Source organism: Prosopis cineraria, unplaced genomic scaffold (genome assembly GCF_029017545.1).
Source record: "Prosopis cineraria cultivar Desert tree isolate PC_DT_omini unplaced genomic scaffold, ASM2901754v1 PC11, whole genome shotgun sequence".
Taxonomy (NCBI): Eukaryota; Viridiplantae; Streptophyta; class Magnoliopsida; order Fabales; family Fabaceae; genus Prosopis; species Prosopis cineraria.
In genome coordinates this window covers 41,331,454-41,341,491 of record NW_026555342.1, presented here as the reverse complement: position 1 = coordinate 41,341,491, position 10,038 = coordinate 41,331,454, and positions in this window count along the sequence as shown.

Genomic DNA, 10,038 nt, shown 5'->3' with positions numbered 1-10,038 from the left:
CAGAGTAATGGAACAATGGCGGAGAGTGGATGAGACCATTGAGGGGGAAAGGGTATGGGGGCTAAGAAGGTGAGGAGAGGGGGTAGGTGTAGCGACTGAGGGAGAGGGAGGGGATGATGGGGTAGGGAAAGGGGTCTTAGGGGGACTAATGGGGTAGGGGGTCTTTGGGGGGCCGAGAGGAGGGGAGGGGGGTCGACGGAATGGGGGACTTTTAGGGGGCCGAAAAGGCAAGGACAGGGGGTGACGGGTAGGGGGACTTTTAGGTGGCTAAGGGGGTGGGGAGGGGGGTAATGGGTAGGGGAGAGGGGGACGACGAACTGTTAAGGAGATGAAAGGGGCGGTAGTCCAAGGTGTGGTGAGGTGAAGGAGGAAAAGGTATAGTGAAAGAGGAAGAAGATGATGAATAATTAGGAGGGGGAAGGGGGCAGGTTTATTATTAGAAAAAAATTTGAATAATTTTTAACAATAGGTGGTACATCACCTGTTGTTGAAAGTGTACTTTCAACAGTGGGTCGCCTCCACCCACTATTGAAAGTGTATCATTTTTTTATGGAACTTTCAACAACAGGTGGCTTCCACTCGCTATTGAAAGAGTTTGTTTTTTTTTTAATTTTTTTAATTTAACTTTCAACAGTGGGTGCCCTACACCGTTATTGAAAGTTTAGACTTTTTTTATTTTTTTATATTATATTTTCAACAGTAGGTGGTGGCTACCCACTGTTGAAAGTTGAATAATTTTATTTTTTATTTTTAAATGCATATTTTCAATAATGGGTCTAACGCACCCGTTGTTGAAAGTGGAGTTTCAATAGTGGGTTTCCTTCACCTGCTATTGAAAGTTATTAAAAATTATAAAAATGCCACCGCCTCTACTTTCAACAGTGGGTGCGTGTTAATCAATGTTAAAAGTCCCCTATAAAATTAAAATTCTACACTAGTGAAATTACTTTTTACTTATTCAGTGGCAGTAATTTTAGGTTGCCATTTAATTAGGAGACCTCTTAAAATTTTTCTGACTTGCTCCTTCTGAGCATATGTCTTTTTAAGTATTGCAAGTTCATTCATCATGTATGTATATCTAACTTGCAGATCCTTAATGTTTTCTCTAAGCTTCATCTTGAATAACTCATATTGTTAAGTCAAAGTGCTCATTTTATTTTCCTTGACTCCCTCAGTGCCTTCATAAGAAAACTCTAGAGCATCCCACATCTCTTTTACAATTTCCAGATTACTCAATCTGAAATATTCTTGTTGACTCAAGCCACTTGCAATAATCAACTTTGCCTTAGAGTTGAGCAGCTCTGATACTAAATGTTAGGATAGGCTGGCACCCAAGAGGGAGGTGAATTAGGTAACATTAAAAACTTTTGAAAACTTAAAAGGAGTAAAGAGCTAAAGAGTAAAGGAAGAAGATGACACACTCGAGATTTATACTGGTTTAGCCATAAACTTGGCCTACGTCCTGTCCTCAAGATCACACTTGAGATTTTCAACTAAAATTGCAATCTTCAATAGGTGCTTGCCACCATAGTACAACTCTCAAGACTAATATTGTCTTAATTCATTTAACACACCTTAATACAATCTAACAAGTTGTTATAATACTTGAAAAATTCCTTTTCAAGATTTCTGAGGTGATAACTAAAGCTTTTTACAAAGAACTCTCTTAAAGAGTATATGAGAATGCAAATGAAAGCTTATAAACCTTTAAGAGCTTTTTACAATTCTTTTCAAGAATAATGAATGAATGCAATGCATAAAATCACATTTTGAAAGCTCTTTACATGCACAAATGACAATTTGTTCGCTCAAAGATCATTAGTCTCTGTTCTAGTTCAAAGTGAATCACTTATATAGATTTTAAAAGTTGACAAACTATTAGAACAGTGATTCTATCCATTGGTGCATTTTCTTATGAGTGACTAGTATAATCACACATGATTTTACATTAAGGAAGTTTCACAAAGCTAAATGCGACAAATCACACGTGAACACCTTATCCTCTCACGTTTGGTTTTGCACTTCTGGGTAACTATTCAATTCTGTGTGCTTAATCACCTGTGGTATCTTATTATTCTCTCATGTAGTTTAGCACTTATGAATATACATTTGGTTCTGGATGCTAAAACTCGTATGGTACCATATTGCACTCTCACGTGGTTTAGCACTCATGAATATACTAAGATATCAAGATGCTAAAACTTGTGGGTGCACCACTTATTCTCACATGTGCTTTTGCACCTAATAAACTATCATCAGTTATGTGTGACAAATCATATGCGAAACCCTTACTCTCTTATACATGAAATGGCTAGCAGAATGCCAAAGCCATTTAATGTGATCAAAACTTGCATGGAACGAGAAACATATCACATATAAAATTGCAAGCACTAATGCATAAACTTGTCTGATACATATTTACATGTGGAACGAAGCACAACTCAAGCAAGATTTTTCATGATCAAAAGATATGAATTTGTGAATCAAAGATCATATGTGTAAACAATTTTAGCTTGACTTGAGAGGTTTTAAGACTCAACAAAACAAAGTGTGACTGTTCAACAAGTACTAAATCATGCATGGCTACCATCAATCTCACATGTGGTTATACATTTTATCACAAAATAATAAAGCACAGATGCTTAAACTTTCTTAGACAATAAAGCCTTTCACGTGTGGTTTTGTATGCAGAGATAAAGCAAAAGGCAACATACAACACAAGTGCTTAATCACATATGAAGCACTTCTTCACACTCATGTGATTTAGCTATTAATATGCTTAACATGCAAAAACTTGTGAGTGACTTGTAGAATCCCATGTAATGCTAAGGTATTCATTTAATTGGCCAGGTTTTTAATCAAGAAACTGTGTCAAGTTTTACAATTTCATTAATATATGTTTTTTTACAGCTAGCCAAATGACAGAAATGGCTATGGTTATTACTTGATAACATTCATGAAGGACATTATCACCCATGCTCCTATCACATTATCTGACAAGGTATATATATTAAATTTAATTAAACTTTGATTATAAATTTTAACCAATTTTAATTAGCTACTTATTAACTTGAAATTGTTGTGACTATTTATTTACAGTACTTTAAGGACATTTACTACATTCGTTATACAACTACACATGTAGAAGAAATCCTCGAAGAGGTGCCCTAATGTATTTTCAATATGTGGGTAGCAACAATAGTTAGGTCAGTACAATAGTTAGTTACGTATATATACACATTTTTTGGCGAATTTTTTTGAGATCGGCTACTTAGTTTTGGAACCTTAGTTTGCAAATAAGCTAAGTATAGATTTTTTAGGTTTTAAGGCTACATGTATAGGAATTTTAATGTTACCTAGATAGTAAATATTATTAGAAACATTCATTGTATTATTTGTAGTTACTAGCTAGTTGTTTTTTTCTGTATTTATATCTTTATGCAGGGCCCTATTTTAAAAAAATATCATAAACACTTGATGGTTATTTGGAAACAAGTGTCAAGTATTTATGGCCAAAACCAGCCTAAGCTTGAGGCTTGTAGCCTTACATGAAACAAGGCCTACCAATCCTTTGTCTCATACCAGGTATCATCAGTATGGGTGGTCTCCTGAGTCTCTACTAGTGGAGCATACTCAATACTTGGATCGTCAAGACTTCTTAGCCTTACACAAAGTAAGATCATGAGTCCTTACCTTAGTTTAGGGTACACTCGTGAATCATTCTCCTAGGTCCTTCCTGACAGAGCAAGCTCTATGCTCAATTTACCCTTAATTAGCAACTAGTTCTATTGGATTAAAATTTAGGATGTTACATTTCTTACTAATTACCAAAATTAAACTAGGCTCTTGGTTGCCTCAGTACAACTCAAACTTCTTTACTAAGTCTAAAAATCTCTCTGTCTTATAAAGGTGATAACAAATTCCTATAAGCTCTTTGAGCTTAAGTTACTCTTTTCTAGATGAGAAATACAGAATATTATAGAGTGAATTCAATAATGAATCACTACTAAAATGAAACTCTCTCTTATAGTAGATATATAATCAATGAGGCTCTCAGAATAATGAATATATCAAGCAATATTAGAGAAAATGAATGCAAATAGTTGGCTTAGTTACTTCTTCACATCTTGCTTTATAAATGAGTCACATTTATAGTATATGATAAAGAAGGATTTGTTAGACTCAAATAATAGCCATTACAATCTTCTTCTTCACTAGTTTGCAACTTACACTTTTTGAGGCAATAAAATAGTGCTTTTCAAGCATGCTTGCATGTTGTTAATGCCTTAAGAGTAATAACAACAATAAGCATTAAATGCTCTGAAAGAAAAGTAGAAAGATTGCTACTAGAACAACAAACTTGATACGTGTATGAGCAATAATCAAGGAAATGATAAAGTATAATTTGTTAGATATGGCAACACACCTAAGAGTGGGATGAACTGGGTGTTTAAGGAATTTTTAGTTCTTTCAAATCCTTTTTAACAAAACTATGAGTAATAGAAATGTTAAGCAAATTCAAGTATTAGACTCTTATTGGAAGAAAGCCAAAGTAATTTCCACAAGCTTAAAAAATGTAAAATCAATTTCTATATGGAAGTTTGAGTACGAGTATGTAGATAAATCAAATTTAATTTTACACACTAAAACATTACATAATCTAAGGTTGCTGAAAATATAAAGAGTTAATGCAAGAGACATTACAAACAATGATTTATCCTGGTTCAGCTCCTCCTCTTGAGCCTATATCCAATTCCCAAGCTACTACTTGAGATTCCTTCACTATAACACAAGCATGAGTAGGTTCTTGCCACCTCATTACATCCACAAGTTTAGTTTAAGCACTTGAAAGCCTTTACAACAACTCACTTTACTAGTGAGCTTTAATTCCCAAGAGAACAACCTTTTGTGATTTCAACGAAAATCTCTCCCTCACCTTTACAAAGGTCTTGAGTATGTGAGTCACTTAATTGAAACTCTCTCTAAAAGTAATGATGAGTACAATGAAGCTCTAATACTTAAATGATGAAGATATAAATTATCTTAGCTCAAGAATAATGATTTTTATATAATAAGAGAAACATGATTATGAATTTCATAGTTTAATGATTTCTGAGCTTAATCACTTGTTAAGATAAGTTTTAAAGTATTAAATTTATAGCCCATGGAGTGAAATAAGTGTTAGAGATATCACATGACAGTTTAGAGACATTGCATAGTGATTGTAACCATTGGTGCAAAATCTTGTGGGCAACCAAAGCAAATTCACACGTGTTTTGGAAGTTTCACAAGCAAAGATGACATATCACATGTGTTTTAGAAGTGCTTCACACGTGTTTTAGAAGTGCTTCACACGTGTATAGGTGCAATTTCTTTCCTAGGAACTTGACAAATCATGTAAGAAATTGCACATGGCAGTGCCAAAAAGACAAACCATGCATGTTTTGGACCACAAAAGCTATAGAATGAAAAATAAGGCGCTAGAGGTCATTTCACATGTGGGTACAAGGTGTTTCACATGTGATTTTGCTTACAGAGGCTATTTTGTGAAAATGGGCTTTTGGGTGCATTTTCACGTGTGTATGCAAGGTGCTCTCACGCAAGATTTGGACACTGATGCTAAATCACACGTGCATCTCAACTACTCTCACACATGATTTTGCGGGTATCACTGCACATAGATTCATAAGGTTCTAAATCACTCAATATAACTCCAAATTTGACAAACTATATATCATTGGAAAGATCCTGAAGTCTATTTTTGAATGAAAGAAGTTTCATACTCAAATTTAATTTATAATTTGAGATAAGATCAAAATAGTGAACAAAGGTCAAGACTAAAAGCTATACAGAATCAATATCTAAACACTCAACTTTGAAATTTCATATCTTTCTCAATATAACTCCATTTTGAATAAATAAACTATCATTAAAAATATATTTGAGTATATTTTTAAATGAGATATGTTTTACGTTAAAATAATCTTTGTAATGAGAGATGTGACTTGAAACATGACCAAAGGTCAAAATAGATTTTCTACACAATTGCTTTTTCAAGGCTTAGATTTAAAGTGTTCATAACTTTTTCAACTTAACTCCATTTTAAGTAAATAGAAGAAGTGTGAAAACCTTATGGGAATTATTAATTAAAACATTTCCAACCTTGTGAGATATAAGTAATCAAAGATAAAAACCATGATTAAAGAAAATTATATCTAATTTTTTCTCTTAATAGCTAAAATGCATGTTTTAATTTAAGATATCTTGAGTCAATACATCATATATAAATCAAATGAGTTTAAGATACAGACTTCTAACCTAATAATATTATACCTACCAAGTCCAAGGCTTCCAAGGTGCATCCAAGCTTATATAAATGTCTTCATTCTTTTTAAGCTCTTGTTGGATCCTCCTTCTCTTTGTCTTTATGTTCTTTAATCATGAGTGTAGCATACAAATGATAACTTCATCTTTGTTCCTCTTCATTCTTACTCTCATATTCACTTTGGACAACCTTATATGATATATCTTGAATAATAAATAAAATGGTTAGTTCAAGTATCAATATGCATATATCCAAGTTATGCAAAATAATACTATAAACACTTTTAGATATAGAATTAATTTAAGAAAAAGAAAAATATGATAGTATAAAATAACTTTGATGCACATAAATCATTTTACCAAATCTTATGTAATATAGAACATCATAAGTAAAATACTTTAAAACACTTATTCCATAGTCATAGTTAACTACTATATATATGACAATAATTAGGCATAAGTATAGTTAACTCATCTGTATTTATCATTATCAAAACTTAAGCTAAACATAATGTCATAAGTTATTATGTCTAAGATAATTCAAACCTGTGGTTGTATTTAAAGGAGTTTCAGGAAGGTTAAATGATTAATATAGCCAAGTGGAATAGAAAGAATAGAGAATTGGATGAGATATGGAATGAACAAGGATGCTCTGTTTTAGTACACAAAAAAATAGAGCAAAATCCTTAATGTTCATGTAACACCCTCAAAACTTACAGACTGATTTTTCGCAAATTATTAAAACCATTATTATGGTAGAAAAATTTCTTACCATGATACATCCAAGACATAACACAAGTCTTAAAAGATCCAAAAAGGCAATTAAAACCATGAGGGATAGACATAATCCTCATGGTCATATAAATACTTTTAATAAAAAGGATTAGAGTTTACATGCTCCACAAAGAAGATATGTCCTAAGTTGGCACAAGATACATTGTATAATCCAAAATAAGAGGCAACGTAAAAGATGGTGTCTCATACACCATAGTTACACCTCTGGTGCTTTCTCGGCCGGACTCGCTCCTGTAAAAATATTAACCATGGGAATGAGACTTAAAAGTCCCAGTAACCAAAAATTAATATGTAATGATGCATGCGGATGTAACTAATCATGCGATTGCTAAGTGGGCACACAAAACATTTAACCGAACAATATTTTCCAAACAAACCGAACAAGTATTTAATTGCATGACTACACCTTATATCCTCCTTTCGCCATGCTCGGACGCCAAATCACCCGGCCAAAGGTGAGTTGGACCAAGCGACACGCCACTCATTGGGTCCAATGAGGGCTTACCACGTGGTAATAATTAACCGAACAGAAATTCCCATTAACACTATATATTAAAATACCCTGACAAGTCATGCATCATTCAAATATCCAAACAGGAATATAGCCGAACAATAATATCTCATCATGATAAACAAAAATAAATTTTTGACCCACTTGGCAATAATTTAAAACAAGTATATAACAATATTTATTTTCAATAATTCATAGTTTTTTCAAACAACAAGTCAACACATAACCATTCACAAACACACTCATCACAACACATTAATGATGGTTACCTTGTGTCTTGAATAACAAGTTCCCCTTCATAACTCCTTTTTCACCACTATCTTTGTCAATATAATCTACATAATTATTTCACAATACTATATATTAATTTTACATTAAAATAAATAACTCTAATTTAAAGAGTTAGAAAGTCTTAGATCTATAATCCATATTAATACTAATTTAAGATTTATGCCTCATTTAACTTCCCAAATTCTTTTTCTAAAATTCTCGTACCCTAATAAACTATTTTTTTTATCCTCAAATCACTTCTCGTATCACAATTTCATCCTTCTATATTCTAAAAATTCATCCAAAAATAAATTAAAAATTTTAGAATTATCCTGAAACCTCAAATCACCTTTCTATAATCTCAAAAATACCTATTCATACTTAAATAAATATTTAATAATCATAGGTTTATCCCTACATCTCAGATTCCACATAAATTCAACCATATAGATCTAGATTTTAACTCAACAATTCTTAAACATGAGTTTCAACCTCAAAAAAATATCCTATAATATTTATTATATCCCTAAGAGTTTTAACCTATATTTTTAATCCATCATATCATCAGATTAACTATCATATAAAAAAATCCTAATCAGAATATTTACTCTATCTTACAAAATAATCATATCACTAGAAAGCTAATATTATTTAGAAAATAACTATAAAATTAATTTTGTAATTAAATAAATTTTTAAATGCTAATCTAAACAGGAAAGTTAGAACATACCTGAAGAAAAAGAAAATAATCCCCCCTTGCGAGAAAACGCCGAGCAACGTGAGAGGAAAGAGAGAAAAATAATATAAAAATGGGATTGTGGTCCCAAAATTATATTAAAAAAAACTATAGGTTTGAATTTAATTATTCAAACCTTTGGGCCATTACTTGCAATTTTCACAAATTGCATCTTGGGCCCTTAATTGCAATTTTCACAAATTGTAATAAAAAATTCCTCATGCTTCCTCCACAATGCACCTCCTCTTTTTATACATGAGGAGGTGCCTTTCATTCCCACATCTAACCGATGTGGGACTAAACCCCCTCCCTTTTTTTTTACTTTCTTTTCTTTTTCTTTTTTTTAACTCACACACACACATTAATAATAATTTTTTTTAAATCTTAAAATTTATCTTAACAAAATATTTCTTATATAATTTTAAAACTTAAGTTTTTAATTCATAATTAAATGCCTAACCATATTATTATCTTCAAATAACCTCAAATAGTATAAATTCCTATTATTATCATCATTTTAAAAAAAACTTAAATTTCATAATTTTTTTATCTAAAAATTAGGATGTTACATTCTCCCCTCCTTTAGAAATTTTGTCCTCAAAATTTAATGCTGGTAAGCTTAGAAACTATGTACCAAAGCAAATGTGGATAATCTCACCTCATACTCTCTCGGTCTCCCAGGTAGCATCACCTAGGGCTCCACCCTTCCAATCACTTCATGAGTCGGATGGTCTTATTGCGTAGTTGTTTGTCCTTGAAGTCCTCAATTCGCTCCGGTTTAGATCTAAAGGTCAAATTCTCCCTCAATTCTACTTCTTCAGGTTCAATAACATGGGAGGGATCCGGGTTATACTTCTTTAACTGTGATACGTGGAACACATTATGGATACCTGTAATCTGTGGAGGTAATTGCAAACTCTATATGCAGCAGATCCAATTCACTCCAAGATCTCATACGGGCCATAAATCTAGGTGTCAATTTCTTTGCCTTAATGGATCTACCAATGCCTGTCACCGGAGAAAACCTTCAAAAATACATGATCTCCTACTTCAAACTCTAACGGCCGTCTCCTCTTATCAGTATAGCTCTTCTGTCGGCTCTGAGCGGTTAGCAATTTTTGCTTAATCATTGCAATCTTCTGGGTGGTCTGCTCTATAATTTTTGGACCATGATACTCCTCTCACTTAATTCTGTCCAACACAAAGGCGCGATCTATACTTCCTTCCATACAAGGCCTCATAAGGCGTATCCCAATACTAGAATGATAGCTGTTATTATAAGCAAATTCAACTAATGGCAAATGATTATCCCAACTACCTGGTAGTTCAATGGTACAAGGCTCTCAACATGTCCTCCAAAGTCTGGATCGTCCTCTTGTTTTGTCCATCTGTTTAGGGGTGG